The sequence below is a fragment of the Coptis chinensis genome, chromosome 3 (assembly GCF_015680905.1).
Source record: "Coptis chinensis isolate HL-2020 chromosome 3, ASM1568090v1, whole genome shotgun sequence".
NCBI classification, from domain to species: domain Eukaryota; kingdom Viridiplantae; phylum Streptophyta; class Magnoliopsida; order Ranunculales; family Ranunculaceae; genus Coptis; species Coptis chinensis.
The window spans coordinates 15,895,211-15,915,572 of NC_141458.1; the positions used below are offsets into that span (position 1 = coordinate 15,895,211).

At 38.4% G+C, this 20,362-nt stretch overlaps 4 long non-coding RNA genes and 1 pseudogene across 5 annotated transcripts; all 5 read left to right on the forward strand.

Moving 5' to 3' along the window:
* The first annotated feature begins 381 nt into the window (after positions 1 to 381).
* Positions 382 to 765, forward strand: LOC147508208 (uncharacterized). The gene is made up of 2 exons (XR_015216323.1): positions 382 to 422; positions 510 to 765. It is a non-coding gene; the product is annotated as an uncharacterized LOC147508208 (long non-coding RNA).
* Positions 766 to 3,720: 2,955 nt separating this feature from the next.
* On the forward strand, positions 3,721 to 7,870 carry LOC147508209 (uncharacterized). Of its 2 annotated transcripts, XR_015216325.1 has the most exons (4): positions 3,721 to 4,063; positions 6,040 to 6,237; positions 7,474 to 7,694; positions 7,782 to 7,870. It is a non-coding gene; the product is annotated as an uncharacterized LOC147508209 (long non-coding RNA). The 2 variants fall into 2 exon arrangements; XR_015216324.1 differs by lacking the exons at positions 7,474 to 7,694; positions 7,782 to 7,870 and adding an exon at positions 6,654 to 6,835 and having other exon boundaries at positions 3,919 to 4,063.
* Positions 7,871 to 8,360: 490 nt separating this feature from the next.
* LOC147508210 (uncharacterized) lies at positions 8,361 to 10,086 on the forward strand. Its single transcript, XR_015216326.1, has 4 exons — positions 8,361 to 8,504; positions 9,283 to 9,371; positions 9,554 to 9,662; positions 9,845 to 10,086. It is a non-coding gene; the product is annotated as an uncharacterized LOC147508210 (long non-coding RNA).
* Positions 10,087 to 10,254: 168 nt separating this feature from the next.
* Positions 10,255 to 10,911, forward strand: LOC147508211 (uncharacterized). The gene is made up of 3 exons (XR_015216327.1): positions 10,255 to 10,282; positions 10,480 to 10,642; positions 10,774 to 10,911. It is a non-coding gene; the product is annotated as an uncharacterized LOC147508211 (long non-coding RNA).
* A 5,459-nt stretch (positions 10,912 to 16,370) lies between these two features.
* LOC147508212 (uncharacterized) lies at positions 16,371 to 19,561 on the forward strand (annotated as a pseudogene).
* Positions 19,562 to 20,362: the final 801 nt, after the last annotated feature.

Below are 20,362 nucleotides of genomic sequence, written 5' to 3' on the forward strand. Positions count from 1 at the left end.
GAAAATAAATAAAAGACAAGGATATAAATTTGTAGCCTTAATATCTTGAATCATACCTTTTGCGGTTTCCTTTCGACTTTTTAGTAAAATCACATCTTAAAAGCCCTGTTGAATTCAAGATATTACGATGAGTATGATGCAATTCTATGAAATATGGCTCTGTATGGAGTTTTACATTTAGAGTTGCAATAATGAAGTAATATGTTCTTCGTCTTGGTGCATGATATGAAAAGGAATACTTCAAAAGAACAAACGAAAAACAACTCTTGAAGAGAAGCGTATCTTTGGTCGGTCTCCGATATGTAATTGAAGGATACCCAGTATCAAATTTTGCTTCCATTGTATGAAACAGTTGATTGACATATTTGTAGCTGGCGGCGCCTGCCTTGGTAAATTTCTCTGAAACTCCGTAGAAGCTACAGGTGTATACAAGTTGTTTCCTATAAGTTACATTAATGTGTATTGTCTTCTCTCAAGATTGTTGACTCTTATATATTTTTGTGCATAAGATAACCACCGACACTAAGTTACTGAAGCTTAGGGGAAAGGATGGGAAAGCACCAGTCCATACGTGTAGATAAAGAATACAACTAAGGCGAGCCTAGCTCTCCTATGAAGAAGCCCCTACTGAATTCAAGTAGCAGCACAATATTTGGCGATAGACATCATTCAGTGGGTAAGATCGTTTGTGTACTTTCACTATTGGCTATATTTGTGCTGTAATTGAGTCATGAGTTCTAACTAATATATAGCCGTTATCCAATATATGTGTTGTGTGGGTACTTCAAAATGGAAGTCGTACCCGTGTCGGACACTCCATATTTTAACTGGAAATGCCATGTCTCTGGAGTGTCTTTGCTGTGTCTCAGCCCATACCCGATTGCAACCACAGTCCAATATCAAATATTCATTTCACCAATTATTTTTAAAAGGCTGCTCATCGGCTTATTGTGCAATTTGGAGATATTAGATGCAAGTTCAAAGCGTAGATGAAATTGGGAGTAGGATGTAACCCGTGGCGACTCATCGGGCAGCTACTTTGGTCAGTCCTTTGTTTTGACATTATACTGGCTAAACGGTAGATAAAAATGCAATAGGTAAGTGTCTTTAACTTTGATAATTAATTTTTTGAACCACTTACACTGTACGAAAGTTCATTATTAAAGAGTTGCGTGTTTTGTGATTCAAATAGCTGTACAGATGGGTGATAATAAAGTCTTCAGAGAGTCATCCTGTAAAAGGAGTTTGAAGCCGATATTTCTCGTTATAGTTAGTGTATTTTATTTGTAAGGTTAGATAAGAGTTTGACCACCATAGGTTGTATTTTTTTTTATGGTAAGAGGTTGTATTCCATCTATAAGTTCCATTGCTAAGTTCTAATAGAATTTGTGTAACATGTCATAATGATTATAATACTTTTGCGTAAACAATTCGTGCTATCAGAGTTTCACTGACAAAGTATCCCAATTGATGTACAGTACAAACTATGCTATATTTCAGCTCAATTCATATTCAAATTTGAATTGCCCACATGGGTGTATCAAATTTGGCAAGCATGGTGTATTGGCTTATGTTGTTTTTTGTTCTTTGTCAGTACAGAGAGTCTAAGCTTCAATTTAGGTTGTTATTGATGTATTACATTTTGATTTGGCGAAGCAGTGGAAATAACTTAAAGGATCCTAATTATGCTACAGCTTGAGCTGTCTATATGTGGCATTGCCGTTATGACTGTCTGCATGTTTTTCCTATCAGTCTGTTAAGTGGTACTTTCTCATGATTTCAATTTACTTTTATGACTTCATCCAACTGAAATTTGTGCTGCACTATCGTGCTGATTTTTCAAGTACTTGCATGGGAAACTTTACGAGATACTTCTACGCTTTTGACTTCAACTGGCAGATGGTTGCCATTTCCAGGAAACACCATCTATAATGCACGCAAAATGACGCTAATAAATTTCTAAGATAGTTTGAGAGTTGAACTTGGCCCTGATGTTGAAGTTACAGTAGTGACTCATGGATTTATGTTAGTCCAAAATGGCCAAAGGAGGCACCTGTTTAGGGAAGATAGTAATCAATCAAAAAGTAAGTAATGAAATGTTTGATGTTTGTGTTGGTTATTTATGTATGACCATCATTTTTACATTTTTGATCTAGCTGGAGTATTATGGAAATACATGTTTTAAAGTGGTTACATCATTTCTAAACACAAGGTTTCATAATTATTCTTGCAACGATACCTTTACCCATTACATGTTCGATTGAATTCGTGCTGACAATCAAACACACCTTAAATGATTGATCCATTGGCTCAAATTTCTATTTTCTTGGTGTATTATATTGGTGCAGTAATGCAGCTCAAACAAGGGCAAACACTTAAGATTATGCATAAGGAAGTACGATAACTCCTAGAAGCCAAGGGGTTCATTTTCTTTCAAGCTTATATTCAATTGCAACAATGGATGGGAAGACTGCTGCTCACCTTCAACAAGCTATTTCTAAATATTCAAGAGAAGAGATACTTAAAATAATGTGTGTCCCCCCCCCCCCCCCCTTTTCATTTTTTTTTTCTTTTTTTACCTTGTGATGCAACATAAGCGCGTTACAGAACTTCCTCAACAATGGATGATTTATACTGACATTTGGTATTACAGAAATAGAGACCATACACATAAATGCTTTGTCTCATGAATGTTACAGTACTTATGCTTTGGTGTCACTCCATGAGACATTACATCCAAGTAGTTGTCACCCAATTGATTAATTTAATGCTCATGCATCATCAACATCAACTTAGTAGTTGACTCATTGACTTGATCAAATTGTTTCTTTCGAAATCTTGAGTTGATTTTTCAAATCATGTAATGTTTAAGAAACAAAAATAAATCAGTACGATGCAAATATTGTCTGCTAAAATAAAGTGACCAGGAAACTGAAATCATCCATTAGTCCATGCTAATTTTGATCTGATTTTCCAGTTCCTAAAAAATATTGGTATGATCCTTTTTTCGCTTAAAGCTGATTAGCAATTTTACAGGACTCAAAAGAAGATCCAGTGACCCCATTTCCGTCGAAAATAATTACATCATCACCCACTGAATGCAGGTTGGTCGATATCATTTATCGTGTAATTAATAAATTATGTCTTTTAATTGATAAATTTTCTCAATTTTGAAATCTACAGGGATACTCGGGCAAGTTTAGAAAGAGTTGCTACAAAGCGGGTAACACTTAAATTAGAAATGTGCATTCTTCTTCAAAATACTCTTTGTTATAATTTAGGCTTTATCGGCACGAAGCCTTTTATCCAATTGGACTTTAACCATCTTTGTCTCCTATGCTTAGGTCCGCAGCTCGAGAATCTGCTAGGTGGCTACAACTCCTCCCCAACTTTTCTTTGTTCATTGAGGCAAATGTTTTTAAAGAGCTCGAAGTTCCTTGATTGATGGAAAATGATAAAAATGTTAAAAAGGCCTAAAAAGCGTATATAAAGGAGCTTGAAGATGTAAGTAACCTATGGACTTTTACACTGGTTATAATATGTTACTAACGGTCTAATGACATCAAGTATTGAACAAATAAGGTTGGGAGAAACTTCCAAACTCATAGTTTACTTTTTCTTTTCTTTCCATTTTCCCTTTCTTCTTTAATTGCAAGTAAACTTGCAGTCATTGAGGAGAAGGATCCTATGAATGTATTTCCTTTTTGTGTATGCTATCGTTCTCACTTTTCATTTTTCCTTATTTGCATCGACGATACTTAAAATCAGAAGGACCACATGTAAGAAACTTCTGGGAACAAGTTCTAGGAACAATTGTATTCAATATCACAAATGTGTCACATAATTTTGCAGAGGCAACTGGTTGTATATGTTTAGCTTTGCATTAGCTTCTGAGTTTGCTGCTACTTGCTACAGGTTTAGAACTCTTTATCCTAGTCTAATATACATTTTCCTATTTTGAACGTACAATTACCAGGGTACAACGGTAAGCAACAAAAATGCATTTGCCAAGGATGCTAGAGTAGATTTGCACACGGATGGCTGAGGATCCTGATGTGTGTTGGTATTCAATCCTTAATCCATTTTTCTAGATATAGATTTGTCTTTAGCTTAATTCACCCGTTAAGTATTTCATGGTATTGAGATGGAAGAGTGGGAATGCTAACTTTTATTTATGAATGCATAGGAATTAGAATTTCATTCTGACCTTAGGATATTCATCTAATCCAAACCATTGCAATTGATTTGTTAAAAGGTTTCAATGGTATTCTTTAAGGTGATGTAGTACTGATAACATACCCAGAAAAAGCAGAATGAACTCAAATTACTATAAATTTATGAGAGGGCTGGGATTCAAATCTTTGTTGTTTAAATCTCTATAAATCGAGGGTCAAGGCTTAAGACACCTGGATAGACACCTCGACCATTTAGAATTAAAAACATGACTATTAAAATGCCTGCCGAACTAGCCACCAATTTAACCACTCTAAACTCTTCGTTTTCAATCTCCCACTTTCTGCCCCTCCATCTACCCCCACTCAAGTGGATTTCGGTTTTGCCAAGGAAGCTGAACAATTTCTGTATTTTGAGTGTGGTTGTTTCACTCATCTCCTTACTTTGCTCATTGACATTGTCAGCAGTGAACTTCACACTCTCAACAAGTACTAACTCGGTAACTTTGGTTGTCTCTTTTTGAAACTCTCAATGCTGTTCGTCGACCCACCCTGTGGTTATCTGAGGTATGCCTTATAATGCATATTTCTCATAAAAAAATACGTAGTAAAATGGATTACAAAGCAATAGGCAGGCTTGGTTAATTGTTTGTGCAGGATTATATTCCATAAAAGCGTGTATACTTTATTTTTTTTTGTTCATGTAATTTGAAACTCATTTCAAGTCTACAATGGTGTATTTGGATATCACAAGTTGTTTCAATAGCTAATGATTAGATTGTCTCATCCCTTGGTCATCCACGAAGGGATGCAAATGCATGATTTAGTAGAGGCATGTATATATCTGATTTTTTTAGAGTTTCATTGCCCTTACATTTTCAATTATTTTTGTTGAACGGAAAACAGTTCTACTTGAGTCGATATGAAGTAAAGAATATTATTTTTGATAGGTACGTAATTTACTGAGTTATTAGTTGCTTTTGGAGTCTAAATTCAGTGTTTCAGACCTATATGTAGTTGGAAATATAAAGCCCAAAAAATACTTCATGTAGTGTAGTTGTGACTATAACCAACGATGGTGGTCTATGACACGGCTGAAATCAACTGAAATCGACATGACCGTCACAAAATGAAGACAAGTAGGTGATGGTGCAATACTAATCTCACCAGTTTACGGCAAGTTATTTCTGATGTTCTATCTTAATGACACTATTAGGAACAAATTTTAGATTCCGGCCGTGGAAGAACAATATTTCATTTCCAAGTGAAGGAGTACCAAGGTATGCGTGATTCTTGGCGGTTTGTGAACTTAGAATTTCAGTTTAAGTAGGTAACTTATGCATTTCTTTTATATTGTTTGCATGGATAACTTTCTTTTTGGCTTATTATCTTAGACAATCTATTGGTTTGTATTCCCTTTCTATATGTCTACAAGGTATTGACATTTGATATACATCCTTTAATTATAACATACTAAAGTACTAAACTGCTGAATGGGCGATCTTCAGGTACAACTCATTTAAGGAAAATGGTCAAATCTTTGTGTGCAATTAGCGGAACAGTGTATTTTAGTTGGATGATTTTTTAACCTATTGTGCTCACACAATATTCACTCAAAACTTACTTGCATAAATGAAGGATTTGCCTTTCAATACTACTCTTGCTTGGTTGAATATCCTAATATCGTTCTTTGCCATGTTCATCTTAACAATTACAAAGTTTTTTATGTTATCTTTTCTGGAATTGTTGAGGTACTCCGTCTGTTGCATTTTTAATTTTTGTTTTTGTTGTAAGTGGATATTCTATTAATATTGCAAAACATCCTGATTCATAGCTCTCTTATTTTTGTATGTGATTTTACTTGCAGCCATACTTATATTCAGTGAAGAAGCTACTATTGATAAGTTGCTTAGCACTTCAAGACAATTGATAAGAATGTAGCAGTCAGCATGGACATGGAGCTTATATATAGAGATGAAAAGAGCGTGAACGAAATGGTTTATGATCATGCAACAACAAGCTTTCTTTAGGAACACCTCGGAAGAGAATACAATGGAAGTGCCAGGTTAGGATGCTAACCAACACATCACGGTGTCATGGTTATTTATCTCTTTGTAATTAACTCTTAAACCTGGTATGTGGTTGCCTGATGTTTGCAATCATTCTTTCATTTCAACTTCATGCTACCAAGAGGAAAAATAGATAATTCGAGGCCGATATGAAAGGTACAAAATAGGGTTCAGACTGTGAAACAACTACTAAAGTGTCTATGTTATGTACGCCAATAATTTACACGTATACAGGCCTGTACTTATCCAATTTTTTATGCCAAGAGTAGGTTTTAATTGCTTTATCTCTTCATTCCTTTTATTTGATCTCATTATTTTGCGTGTGTGCATATTTATGTATTTGAAGCCTTGAATATAAATTGCGTTTTCCTAAGACATATTTCTCTTTTGCTTTTGTGTGTAATCTGAGAAGGGCATCCTTGGGGCGGTACTTAGAAGCATTCAAAGTTATTAAAGATACACGAAAAGTGGCATCTAATACACCATCAACTGAGAAGAAAGAGGAGCTTGAGATACTTGAAACTCAAATAGCATCTATTGCCACTGATGCAACTGATGTGCATCCAGAGGCAGAGGCCAATGTTCAGAGGAATCCCAAATGTATTAGTGCCTGGAACTACTATTATTCGAAGTTAAGTTGAAGAGTGACTTGAAAAATCATTCTCTAAGTTTTTAATATAATGATCGTTCAGATCACACACATTTCAGGGCATCGGTTTACACGATCGCCAAAGATCGTAGCTGCAAGTCAATTATTCGGAAGCCTATAAACTATCGAGGCCTCTAAATCATTATGCTACCTCCTTAGTTTGGGATCCGGGGCCTATATGTTTAAATGATTTGTAGGTAATGAGTTCCTAAATGGGTTAATCTCTGAAGATTTTAATTGTCTATTTTCAGATTTCTCGGAAAGCCTCAAATCGTAATCTGATCTTCTTGAGTAGAATACTGCAGGTACTTTTTCAGATTAAGCGCGTGGATTAGATTTAATAAACTTTTTCAGATTAAGCATCTCTAAACTTTGTACACGTTCTGATGTTATTCTGCATTATTTTGTTCATCTTTTCTATTTGTTCTTGGTTCATGTGACCAAGTGCTATATGGCATTTTTTTTAGAGGTGATATGGGAATTGAGTTATAACAAAAAAAAAGGGAAGTTGCAATAAGGTGACCAACGAAGAAGATGATTTTGCGTCGACTATGTCTGACAGATTATATCCGTTTTGCTGCAGTCTGTCATGCATGGAGGTCCATTGCAGTAAAGCACATACACTACCTTCATGGACTCAATCGACTTCCTTGGTTAATGATCTCTCGCGATGAAACCACACAAACTGGAATGTTCTTAAGTCTCTCAGAAGGTACAATCTATAATCTTAAGCTGCCAAAGTTAGCAAGTCGGAGTATTCATTGTGGATCAGCCCAAGGCTATTTGAGATGGCACATCACAATGGTAACTTCCTGTTTGATCTTTTTTCTGGACGTCAGATCAGTCTTCCACCACAATTAAGAAAATTAACTGTACATAAGAACTCTACAGCAGTGATTTGGAGGAAAATAAAAAAGGCCCATTAGACGCGATTCAACAAGCAGTCACCATGAGGTTAGTACATAAGAACTCAAGACATAATGAAGAATCTTTCCGAAATCAATTTTTCGGGCGATAATATGGAGGTATCTCTTTAATCATCTCAAAACTATATATCCCCCTTTGTTGCCTTGATCCCCATCAATGTCTTCTTTTCGGTGAGTATTGTGGGAGATTTTACATAGGATGAAATTGAATCTTGCATTCTCGGATTATCCGGGGACAATTACCGCGAGGAGAAGTCCGAGCAAGTGCATGGATTCGATCCAATCATGTTTCGACCTTCACCATCGATCTTGATCTCAACAAGTAATCGACCTTCAGTCATCATCGACCTTCACCATCGATCCAATCATGATTCGATCCAATCATGTTTTCGACCTTCACCTTCACTCGAAGTTATATGAGGCTCGGATCCTTATCCAGCTATTGCTTCAATTGTCGTAGTTTTTTAGCACGCTTTGCGTTTTATGCGTTCGATTTATGTTGTTGCAGAGAATTTGATTGTGTTTTTTTTTAATGTAGGAGCAAGATGTGAAAGTTTCTGAACTAGAGTCTGAGAATAGAAAGATGAAGGTTGAACTAGAGGAGTTTAGGATTGAAGCTACTCATTTGAAGAATCAACAAGCGACTATACAGAGACTTGAAGACCGCAATCGCCAACTAGAACAACAGGTTAGCATAGTTTATATGTCCTATTCATGTTTTCATGAAAAATTATAATACAACTTGGTTTATTTATTATAGTCTTGCAAAAGATGAGTTTCCCACATGCTTCCTTGAAGTAAAATTTGTTTTGGCAACCCCCTATTTTGTTACCATTACAGACTCGGGTGGATGTTGCTTTAGGTTCCTTCTGATATCTGTCATTCCCAAGTGACGTGCTGAATTTGGGTTGGCACCCTGGCCATTTGACATAAAACTCTCATAGGGGCAAGTGGGGACAATAGTGACAAAGATAGGAGCTGGCTTTTTGCAATGTGGTATCATAGCCCCAAGGGACGGGTTCATCTAAAGGTGTGGGACTTTGATATTCGAGGTTATGCTTGGGAAGTGCCGGGTTAAGGAGGTGAGAGTTGAAGCTAGGTTTGTAGTTCTCGCCTTTAGGTTCACTCCTAGACATGGGGTTCTGATGGAGATCATTTTGCAAATCCTTAGAACCTAGGTGTTTTGTGGCAAATAGACTTTGTTGAAGTGTGATTGATCGAACCAAGCAACGAGGTCTTTTGATTTTCGCACACCTCTTATGGGGGTTAATTATGGAGACCGTAGCAGATAGTAGAAGGCGCGTTGTCGCATGTCTTGCTCCTTTATATAGGTTGCTCTTGTATCATGGTCTGAACTTCTCATGCTTTGGCATCTGTCAGTCGAAATTTATAGATTACAATAGTAATTGTTATTATGCTAATGATTATTGTTGTTTTTCTGATTTTTTTTTTTGAGATGAATTTAGATGGAGGAAAAAGTGAAAGAAATTGTAGAAATCAAGCAACGTGGCTTGGCATAAGAGAATCAGAAAACACTGGACGTCCTTAAAGAAAGGTATACACATTGTTGTTAAAGAAAATTTGACTCATGTTCTTGACTTTTGTTACTTTGTTTTGGTAAACATGGCTATGTGAAGCTCTCTCTCTCTCTCTCTCACTCTCTCTCCTTTCATTTTTTCAGTTGTTTTTTGTATGCTCATGGAATGTGTAACATGTTTTGTGTTCTTATGGAGGCAGGGAGCGACTGTTGCAGGATCAGTTACGGCAAGCTAAAGATAGTGTTTCAAATATGCAGGTTTGCATGAATTTGCCCAGAGCCAGTTATTTGACTTTCGTGCTCAATCAGGTATGTATATTGCCATTGTTTTAAGAATAGGTTTTGGCATTTTATTTATGTCACATGCAATGCTGATGTCTACTCTCTAAGCATTTTATATTTTTTATTCTCTCAGAGAAGCTTGCTTAATTATTTAAAAAGGTACTTATGAAAATGCGGTTATGTAACACATTCTCATTTGTCTCTTTCAGATGAGGATACAGCAGCAAAGCAATCAGAAGTTAATCTTCTTATGGATGAAGTTGAACGGGCTCAGTCACGACTACTTAGTCTTGAAAGGGAGAAGGTGAAAATTATGATAAATGGTATCATTTCAAATGTCCGTGATCATGAACCTTTAGTTTAGACATATATGTGCATCTTCCATCCGTTTTCTGCTATTCTTCAAGACTGTAGATTGTTCATTGTAAACAGTCTATTGCATCTATTGATAATCGTCTCTTCATTTCACTTGAAGAAAAGGAATCCACATGATGTCCTTTTGGGATCAACATTAATGGAAAAAAGAAACACCTTATTAAATTATTACATGATCTTGTGAAAACACCTTATTTTGCTTTGGACTTCCCCTCTTGGGGGACTTTTTTGCTCTCAATTAGAGCGACAAATGAAGAAAATGGAAACAAAAGGTGAGGTTTCATAAGTCAAATTCTACATATGAATTCAATCATCCTTACATTTTAGTTTGGTAGACCCGGTGGTGATAAATTGCATTGAATGTAAGATTAACATTGATCGTAGCTAATAAAAGGCGGTTTTGAGTGTTATCATGCTTTTCTTCTTCGTATTATGTTCCTCAGCTTGATGTTACTCTTTTTTGCATCAGTAATATGGATTTAACTACTATCCTGGAGAATTCATTGAGTGCGAAAGAGAAAATAATCTCCGACTTGAATATGGAACTTCACAATATGGAAACCACTTTGTCAAATGAATGGGAGGAACACATGAATGAGATGAAGAAGTTGAATGCATTAATCAGTCAAAAGGTATTTATTTTATTTCAATGAGACATGATTCAACAAAGAATTTAGCAATTTGAATGAGGAAAGGACGAAGTCGAATTACTTATGTTAATTCACATGCAGTTTTCAGATGCTATTTATTTGTTAATTTGCAGGAAACTTCTATTCAAGAGATCAAGAAAGAGCTTCAAGCAAGGCCAACTGAAAAACTAGCCCAAGACATTGGTTAAATATGAAAATTTAGTCTGTTATAAAGTACTAAACTGCTATGGTTAAATTCTTTGTTGAGGCACTTATACAAGCCCAATAACTTAAGGTCGATTATATAAGGATTGTGGAGGCTTAAAATGACACAAGCTATGAAAATTTCGCAGAAAACACTATGGTTAAATATGGAGCATCTTAACTCTCTTCTTAATAACTATGTTAACATTCTCTTCAATAAGTTTTGTGTATTGTTCATGTGCAGAGCACGTGCATTTTGCTAGTATACCATAATTGTTAGTTAGCATTGCACGTATTCGTTATCTAATATATATACATGTAATATATCAAGCACGTACACGTTCATGCATTAGTTAATATAGACAGTGCATAAGTTAATTCATAATATAACGACTATATTATAGGCGTGAGACACGTAAACATTATTATTAATATTTATAATACACATATTTAATGTAATATTATAAAAAATACATTTAATAACACACATTCACTATTATGCTAAATATTATATATATTTAGTATAATTTTACACCTAACAAATATAGACTATATATAATATTATATATAATAATAATGTTTAGGTTTGTTTTTATTTAGTGTAATATAATACTAAATTCTATATATCAAAATCAAACTAATCGGTTCCGGTTTCGGTTCGGGTACCCATCGGTTTTTTACTATTCGGTTCTAACGGTTTCGGTTCTTTATCGGGTCGGTTCTTGAAGACCCACTTTAAATGGGTCTAACATTTTAGGACCCAGACCCGCTATAAATGGTTTCGGTTCCAGTTCCGGTTCGGGTAATTGGGTACCCATGCACACCCTTAAGGCCACGTAGACACATTTGTTTAATGGTAAACATATATATCAGAAAGGGGGCGTCGGAAGCACTCTAAAAAACGAGCTGCTCGAAAAGGTACTGCAAATCAAATATGTTTCATACTTACTACTAGTTACTACCACTCTTTTTGTTTAACAGTTTTTTATATTCTTCTCATGCTATGCTGTGGTTGAAGAAGTAAGATTTTTTACCAGTGCTTGTAAATGTGGAATTAGTATGCAACCAAATACATGGAATATGATTGCTGCATCAAGTGTCTGGCGTCTCAAGTTGTTGATATGAGGAAGCAAGTTACCCTTGTGCACTTGAAGCCAACATGGATAAAAGTTAAATTGGAGTCCAAGGAGCTTTTTGTTGGGGATTATACCAATACCAATCGATTCCCCACTACACAGATAACTTGTATATGAACTCAATTCAACTCCGGACAAAATCTAAATATCAACTACAACCTATACTAACATGCCCAACTCGCTAAACAACTATTACCAACAGATAATAATGTAAAGCAGTAAAAGCAAATCACAACACAAAGATTTACCGTGGTTCGGCCAATGATGCCTACTTCCACAAGAGCCAGTTCTTTATAAAGTGGGAAGGAAGATTATAATCTCTCCTTTTCAGTCTCTCACCTTACTAGATCACTCTTATCTCTTTACTGGGGTTGTATCTGTAAAGGTTATCTCAATCTTGATAGTTTTCAAGATTGGGTTTTCTCTTTGTTTTAGTCTGGATTCCAATCCTTCTGACTTGTTAGGTTAGGTTTTTCAAAACCTTGATTTTGGTTTTTATCTCTAAAAACCAAATTTCATGATTCTTGAAATGGAAGCCCACAAATATTGGGCATGCTGGCGGCTTTACTTTGAATTGGTCGCGCCTAATATCTTGGAAGGCGGCTGGTGCGCTTCTTTATGGAGCTGTATCTTCGACATTTTCGATGCCGAATTCGCTCCGTTTCTCTCCAGCTCTGTTTTCTCTCCTCATGTGAGGGATAACTCCAACAATCTCCCCCTCCCGAACAGTGAGGGGGGCTTCCTCCATGCAATTTCCAAATCAACAGGAGGAGTGTGATGCCATTCCGGCAATAGCACAACAAACATCAAACTTACCTTTCGGTAAGACTTTGGTCATCATATCCGACCCGTTCTTGTCGGTATGGATCTTCTCGATACACAAATGCTTGTCTTCGAGTACTTCTCTAATCCAATGATAACGCACGTGTATGTGCTTGGATCTAGAATGAAAACTCGAATTTTTGCTCAAGTGGATGGCGCTCTGACTGTCACATAGAACTACAAACTGTTTCTGCTTTAGTCCTAGTTTGTCGAAGATCCTCTTAATCCATAGCATCTCTTTACAACACTCAGTGGCTGCAATATACTCGGTTTCTGTAGTGGAGAGGGCAACACACTTTTGCAACTTAGATTGCCAAGAAACCGCCCCCCGCAAAGTAACCCGGATAACCGGAGGTGGACTTCATCGAAGTCAACATCACCGCCATGTCTGCATCGGTGTAGCCTTCAAGTAAGGGCTTACTTCCACCAAAGCACAAACATGATTTGGAAGTGCCTTTGAGATATCTCAATATCCACTTAACACCTTCCCAATGCTCGACCCGATTCGGCAGAAATCGCTTACAACACCAACGGCGAAAAGCAATATCCGGTCTAGTACACACCATGGCATACATCAAAGCGCCCATCTGCGGATGCATAAGGAATCTTTTCCATCCGACTGCTCATGCTCACCCTTAGGACACATCTCTTTGGTCATGCGGGCCACCAAGCGGATAACTAAGCGGCTTCGCTTTTGATCCATGTTGAATCTCTTCAACACCTTTCAATATAGCTTTGAGAGAAAGCCACAACTTCCCACTCTTTCGTCACGGTGATCCATGATCCCAAGTATCTGTTTTGCTTGACCCAAATCCTTCATCTCAAAGGACTTACTCAAGTCTTTCTTTAGTTTGGATATCTTGTTGATGTTTAGGCCAACTATCAACATATCATCCACATACAGCAATAGCACTATGAAATCCCCATCTGGAAATCTCTGAACAAACGCACAATGATCGGAAGCAGATTTCTTGTATCCTTGCTTCACCATAAAGGAGTCAAACTTTATGTACCACTATCTCGGTGCTTGCTTCAACCCATACAAGCTCTTTATCAGCTTACATACTAGGTGCTCCTTGCCTTTGACCTCAAACCCCTCTGGCTGGTCCATGTAGACATCTTCTTCAAGGTCTCCATGAAGAAAAACTGTCTTAACATCTAGCTGCTCAACCTCTAGGTTCATACTTGCGGCCATACCCAATACCACCCGGATAGAAGTCATCTTCATTACAGGATAGAAAATCTCATCAAAGTCAATCCCTTTCCTTTGAACGAATCCTTTCACAACAAGGCGAGCTTTGTGCCTTGGGTGAGGATTGTTCTCCTCATGCTTGACTTTGTATATCCACTTATTCTTGAGAACTTTTCTCCCTGTGGGTTTCTCAACTAACTCATAAGTGTGATTCTTATGCAAAGAATCCATCTCGTCATGCATGGCCTTCAACCACTTTTCTTTATGCGTACCTTCAAGTGCCTCTTGATAGTACATAGGTTCTCCACCATCCGATAGTAGTACGATGCATTATGTGGTGGATACCTGGTTGAAGCTAGTCTCCCCCTGTCGGACCTCCTTGCCCCATCTGGCCGGTGCCTCGGGAGGATGCACTTCCGCTTGCTGCTCGGTGGTGGTTCATGCATCTCATCTTCATCTTCTATACCAATAGGTTCTATCCCATCATGAGCAATAGGATTCTCATCATGAGCTTCAAACTCATGGTTCTCTGCATTCTCAAATGCCTTACGCGCGTTCCACGGTGGGAACTTACGAATCAACAAGATCATTGGTGAAAGCCTGTAGTTTCTCACCCTCCTCAAAGTTTGCTATGGTTTGGTCTTCTAAGAACACAACATCCCTGTTTGGGTATGAATTCACCCAGACACACTATTGAATCTGCAAGGGGAGATGTTGTATAAATAATGAGACTGTGCCTTAATGGCTGCCTACGTATCCAGAATATGTATCCAGAATCAAGTCTCTAAAAAAACGTAGTTCTTTGTTAAGTGGAGAGTCCTATTTATAGAAACAGAAAATAAGAGTCCCGACAAAGACAAGGACTCTTTACTAGATAGGGCCCAGTTAATCGAACATGTGACCGCTCGAGGTGGTCGATCGGGCGGGCGTCCGATGTCTACTTCATACATGAGCCGTCCAAGTAGCTAACTAAAACTGTGAGCCGTCCAGGTGGCTAAGTGGACATATGAGCCATCAAGTGGCTAAGTGGACATGTGAGCGATCCAGGTAGCCGAGGATCGGTCACTTAGACTTACTATAAAGACTAAGTCCCTAATGAGTTCGTTAGCCAGGGTACGAATATGGACGTACGTACAATCCCGACTTTGGATTACCTTCTTGTTAATCGGATCATAGAGTTTGTAACCAAACTTTTCATCTCCATAACCCAGAAAAATGCCCGCTTGGCTTTGTCATCAAGCTTGGATCTCTCATCCTTTGGAATATGCACAAATGCCCCGCACCCAAATACCCTCAAGTATCCATAATCAATATCTCGCCGACCATACTCTCCGGATAATCACTATTCGGAGGCTTTTGCCGGGCGACGGGTTGATCACATGCACGGTTATGCGCATTGCTTCTACCCGGTAGCTTCTAGGTAGCTTAGAGTGAGATAGCATACATCTCATCCTCTCTACAATGGTGCGGTTCATTCTCTCTGCTATTCCATTACATTGCGGTGTCTTGGGAGCGGTGCGCTCATGGCCGAATCCCATGACTCGGCAATACTCTTCAAATGGCCCAATGTACTCGCCCCATTATCCGGCGAATACACTTCCAACAACTTCCCGGTCTCTCTTTCCACCATCTTTGTGGAATTTCTCAAACACGCCAAGTACTTCATCCTTGGTCTTGGACTATAGGCCCATATCTTTCTTGGACGCATCATCAATGAATGTCAAAAGTATTTAAGCTCCCCGGTGAGACTTCACTCTCATAGGACCACATAAGTCTGTGTGCACTAGTTCAAGGGCGGTTAATCCTTTTCGTGAGAGGGAATCTTTGGAAAGACACCCCGTGTTGCTTTCCTACCAAACGATGAGTACATGTACCTAAATGTGTACCTTTAATGTAACGCACGGCCTTTTGCTTAGCAAGAACTTCCATCCCTTTTTATGCCCATGTGACCACGGTCTCTTTGTGCCCCGATTTGGATGAAGCTTCTTCTTACGCGCATTAAATTCGCTTTACACAAACTAGCGTGTTTTGTAAAGAGAGCAAGTTTTCTTTCCTCTCGGCTACTACAATGGAACCTCTTTCGGTTTCCATACCCCATTACCAAACGAGTTTACAAAGCCATCGCCATCTAATTTCCCAGCCTGAAATTAGGCTTAACCGTATGTCGGGGGGACATGTCGTACATCCTCGAGTGTCAAGGTGTAGCCAACATTGGTTTCTATATGAACATCTCCAATGCCTATAATCTTCGAGACTCCATTGTTACCCATCCTTACTTCACCATATTCACCACATAATGTAGGTAGTGAAGAATCTCCGTCGCGATTGTGACGTGATAGGATGCTCCTCAGTATCTATCACCCGGCTCAGTATCGACATGAGGTACTAAGACAAAGACACACCACCAATCGACCTGATTCCCACTAGGGTCGTCGACTAGTGCGGTAGTATCTCGCTTTGTGTTTCCGTTCCTGCGCACCATGTCTTCATGTACCGCGGTTGTTCTTCTCATCCCTCTTGATTGTTCTCGCGACTCATATCGGAAGTGGCCTTTGGTGGCACAATAGTAACATTGCCTCTCGCCTTAGGAGTTCTAGCTTCACCCCTAGATTTATACGTCATCACCTCTAGAGCGAGATGGTTTTGTTTCGACCTCTCCCCCGTTTCTCGTGAAAGGATCTCCGAGTGAGAAGAGCTACTTCTTGCACTCCTTCTAGTCTCCTCATTCAACAAAGACGTGGTAGCCATCTCCATGGTAACAATTCCATCCTTGGTCGCCTGTGTAGAGAAACCGCTAATGTCTCCCAACTTTCGGTAGAGAGCCTAATAGAAACAAAGCCCCAATTTCGTCTCCCAAATTGATCTTCATCAAATGCATCGATTGATGATATTACGTACTTCATTAAGATGCTTTCGGACATTGAAGAACCTTCTTGGTTCTTCGTTAATCATAAACTTCTTAACGACTAGCACTTTGTTTCCACCCCGACTTCCTCTCATACGGGTCTTCGAGTTTCTTCCACGTGATCAAGGTGTAGTCTCTTAAGGACACATGGTGAAAGACAACGTCGTCAATCTTGTCGAATGTATCCAATCGCTTTCTGTCAAGCTTTTTCCACTTTCGGCCTCATCGATTTTACGGTTTTACTCTCTCATTCTCAATGGGAAGTGTCAAGTCCTTGTAGTATAGCAAGTCTTCCATCTTGGCTTTCCAGATGGTGTAGTTCTTCCTATTCAGACTCATCATGCAAGTGTTCACTGAATGGTCCATCTCTACAAGTTATTTAACCTCAAATCTTCTCTCAGGAATTTCGTCAAACACCTTCTAACCAAGATTCGGATAACACCCTAGGCTATTCTAACCAAGGCTCTGATACCACTTGTTGGGGATTATACCAATACCAATCGATTCCCCACTACACAGATAACTTATATATGAACTCAATTCAACTCCGGACAAAATCTAAATATCAACTACAACCTATACTAACATGCCCAACTCGCTAAACAACTATTAACAATAGATAATAATGTAAAAGCAAAGAAAAGCAAACCACAACACAAAGATTTACTGATTGGTTCGGCCAATGATGCCTACTTCCACAAGAGCCGGTTCTTTATAAAGTGGGAAGGAAGATTACAATCTCTCCTTTTCGGTCTCACCTTACTAGATCACTCTTTATCTCTTTCTGAGGGGTTGTATCTCGTAAAGGTTATCTCTCAATCTTGATAGTTTTCAAGATTGGGTTTCTCTTTGTTTTAGTACGGATTCCAATCCTTCCCGACTTGTTAGGTTAGGTTTTTCAAAACCTTGATTTTTGGTTTTATCTCCAAAACCAAATTTTTCGATTCTCAGAAGCAAAGCCCACAAATATTGGGCTGGCGGCAAGGCTTTTTTGAGCACGGGTCGCCCAATGTATCGAAGGTGGCTGGTGCGCTTCTTTATGGCTGGAATTCTAATGTATCTTGGAAAGGCTGGAAGCGCTTCTTTATGGCCTATGGCCTCGACATTTTGATGCCGAATTCGCTCCGTTTCTCTCCAGCTCTGTTTTCTCTCCTCATGTGAGGGATAACTCCAACACTTTTAGTGATTTGTGTGGGGAGATTGAAGATGTTAAGTTAGAAGATGCTGCTTTTGTATGGACAAGAGAATCAAGGTGAAGGTGAACGTGCGGAGGAATTTTATTCAAGGGGGTGATTTCGAACAAGGTTATATTGCAGAGTTTGTTCAGATGGATCACATTTGTGAATCTTGCTGCAGGATTCATGCCAATCCTGATCAGTGGGTCGCTGTTGTCCAAATTAGGCAACATGTTTCTCACAGGAAAACATTCTTCTATTTGGAACAGCTTATTCTTAAGCACAATGCAGCTGTTCAAGCCATAAGGATTAAGCAGATGAGTGAGGGTATTGATTTCTGCTTTGCTAGTGAGAGCCACGCCTTAAAGTTTCTGGACTTTGTGGGCAATGTCGTTCCAATAAAGAGCCGTAAAGACAAACAGCTGGTATCCCATGATCGAAAGACAAACAACTACAATTACAAGTGCACATTTTCTGTTAAAATCGTCCCTATTTGTCGTGAGGATCTTATCTGTCTACCCCATGAGGTTTCAGTTAGTCTGGGAAATCTGGGTCCTCTAGTACTGTGCACGAATGTGAGCAATAACATTATCTTATTGGACCCCTTGACTCTATTGGAGGGCTCCGTTTAAGCCAATGCTCTCTTGCAAGCAGTTTGTGAAATTCATAGTACTATTGAAGTCAATGTTGGTGGCTCAAAGTATGCTCTAGCTGATGTTGAAGTGGCACGCCTATCTGATTTCGGGAAAAATAACATAATATTCACTGTGAAAACACACATTGGCCATCTTCTGAATCCCGGTGATCAAGCTCTTGGTTATGACGTATATGGAGCGAATATTAATGACTTGGAATTCGGCAAGTATAAAAGACTTGACCTTCCTGGAGTAGTACTAATAAAGAAGAAACGTAATAGACGTGGAAAGCCTCGTAAGTGGAAGCTTAAATCCATGAACATGGAGGCGGAAGATTTGTGCAAAAAAATCGATAAGGAGAAGTTGGATACAGAGTATGAAGAGTTCTTGAAAGACTTGGAGGAAAACCCAGAGTTGAGGTTTAACATATCATTGTACCGTAATAAAGCGTACCAACCATCAGAGGTGGCATCTAATACTGAGCGGGTTGATGTGCCAATCTCATTAGAAGAGTTGCTTGCTGATCTGGGTATAAGTGATGAGGAGTAGTATAAAAGAGTGAAGTGGTGCCCCTTTCAGTTGGATGATGTGCTCCTTTGTTAAATAGGTATGGTTTTTACTGGAACTCTATTTTGCATCAAATGACTTAGCTGTGTGCGTTTTGAACGATCAGATGCTATAACTATATCTTGTTAAGTAAAGATGAATGCACTGGTAAACAGTAAAGATGAATGCACTGGTAAACACATTTGTTTTATTATTGCTCGAGAGGTTCTGTACAGTTCTTAGCTTTGTGTGTCCTAGCTATTGGTCATGCATTCTTTCTTTGCAATCTGCTTGATTTATTTTTTGCTCACAACTCAAACTTTCCGTGGAAATGATGTTCAACAAAATATATGACTGAGAAGGACGTGGTTGCAGTACCATGATTTCATTTTCTCGTAGCTGATTATCTAAGCGCTAGCAGTAGCATACTAGCATGTCATGTACTGAATTCATATCTTAGAGTTAGGAAGATTTCCTTAACGAGACAAGGGCTTGGAAGTTCTTTCCTGTGAACACTTTGTGGTAAAATATGTTCTGCCCTAAACATCTTATAAGCAAAAAAGATAAAATAACGAATGCTTAAGTATGAAGTTCGATCCCAGGAATCAACTCGAATCTCTTTTTGAAGTGCATTATGATCATCAAAGAGTTTGGTCATGTATAAATCTTGAACACTTGGATTATCCCAGAACCACACTGGATATAAGCCGTCGAGTTCTAGTCTGTATCGATTTCATGTTTTTCTGACAAGTTTTCATTGTAGTTTGACTACTTCTGAACTACTGTGTATACTCCTATTTTTTGACACTTGCACACACATGTACAACATTACCCAATACAGTGAATAATGCACACCACCGAATTCAGACAAGTTGAAAACATGAATTTTTCAATGAAGCTTGACACCTTCGACACGTTACTTCATGGTAGTTTTAGCCTTTTAGGTGAGCTAAGAAACTGAAATGTTTGTCAAAACTGAGCTTCCAGTCTTCCCTACGAAGTTCGTGTCCAGAGTTGGGGACTAATCTGGCTACTGTCGTGTGTATTGGCCTTTTTCTGAACATGTCACCTCAATGACCTCACAAGGGTTTGGTAGGTTTCTAAGTTT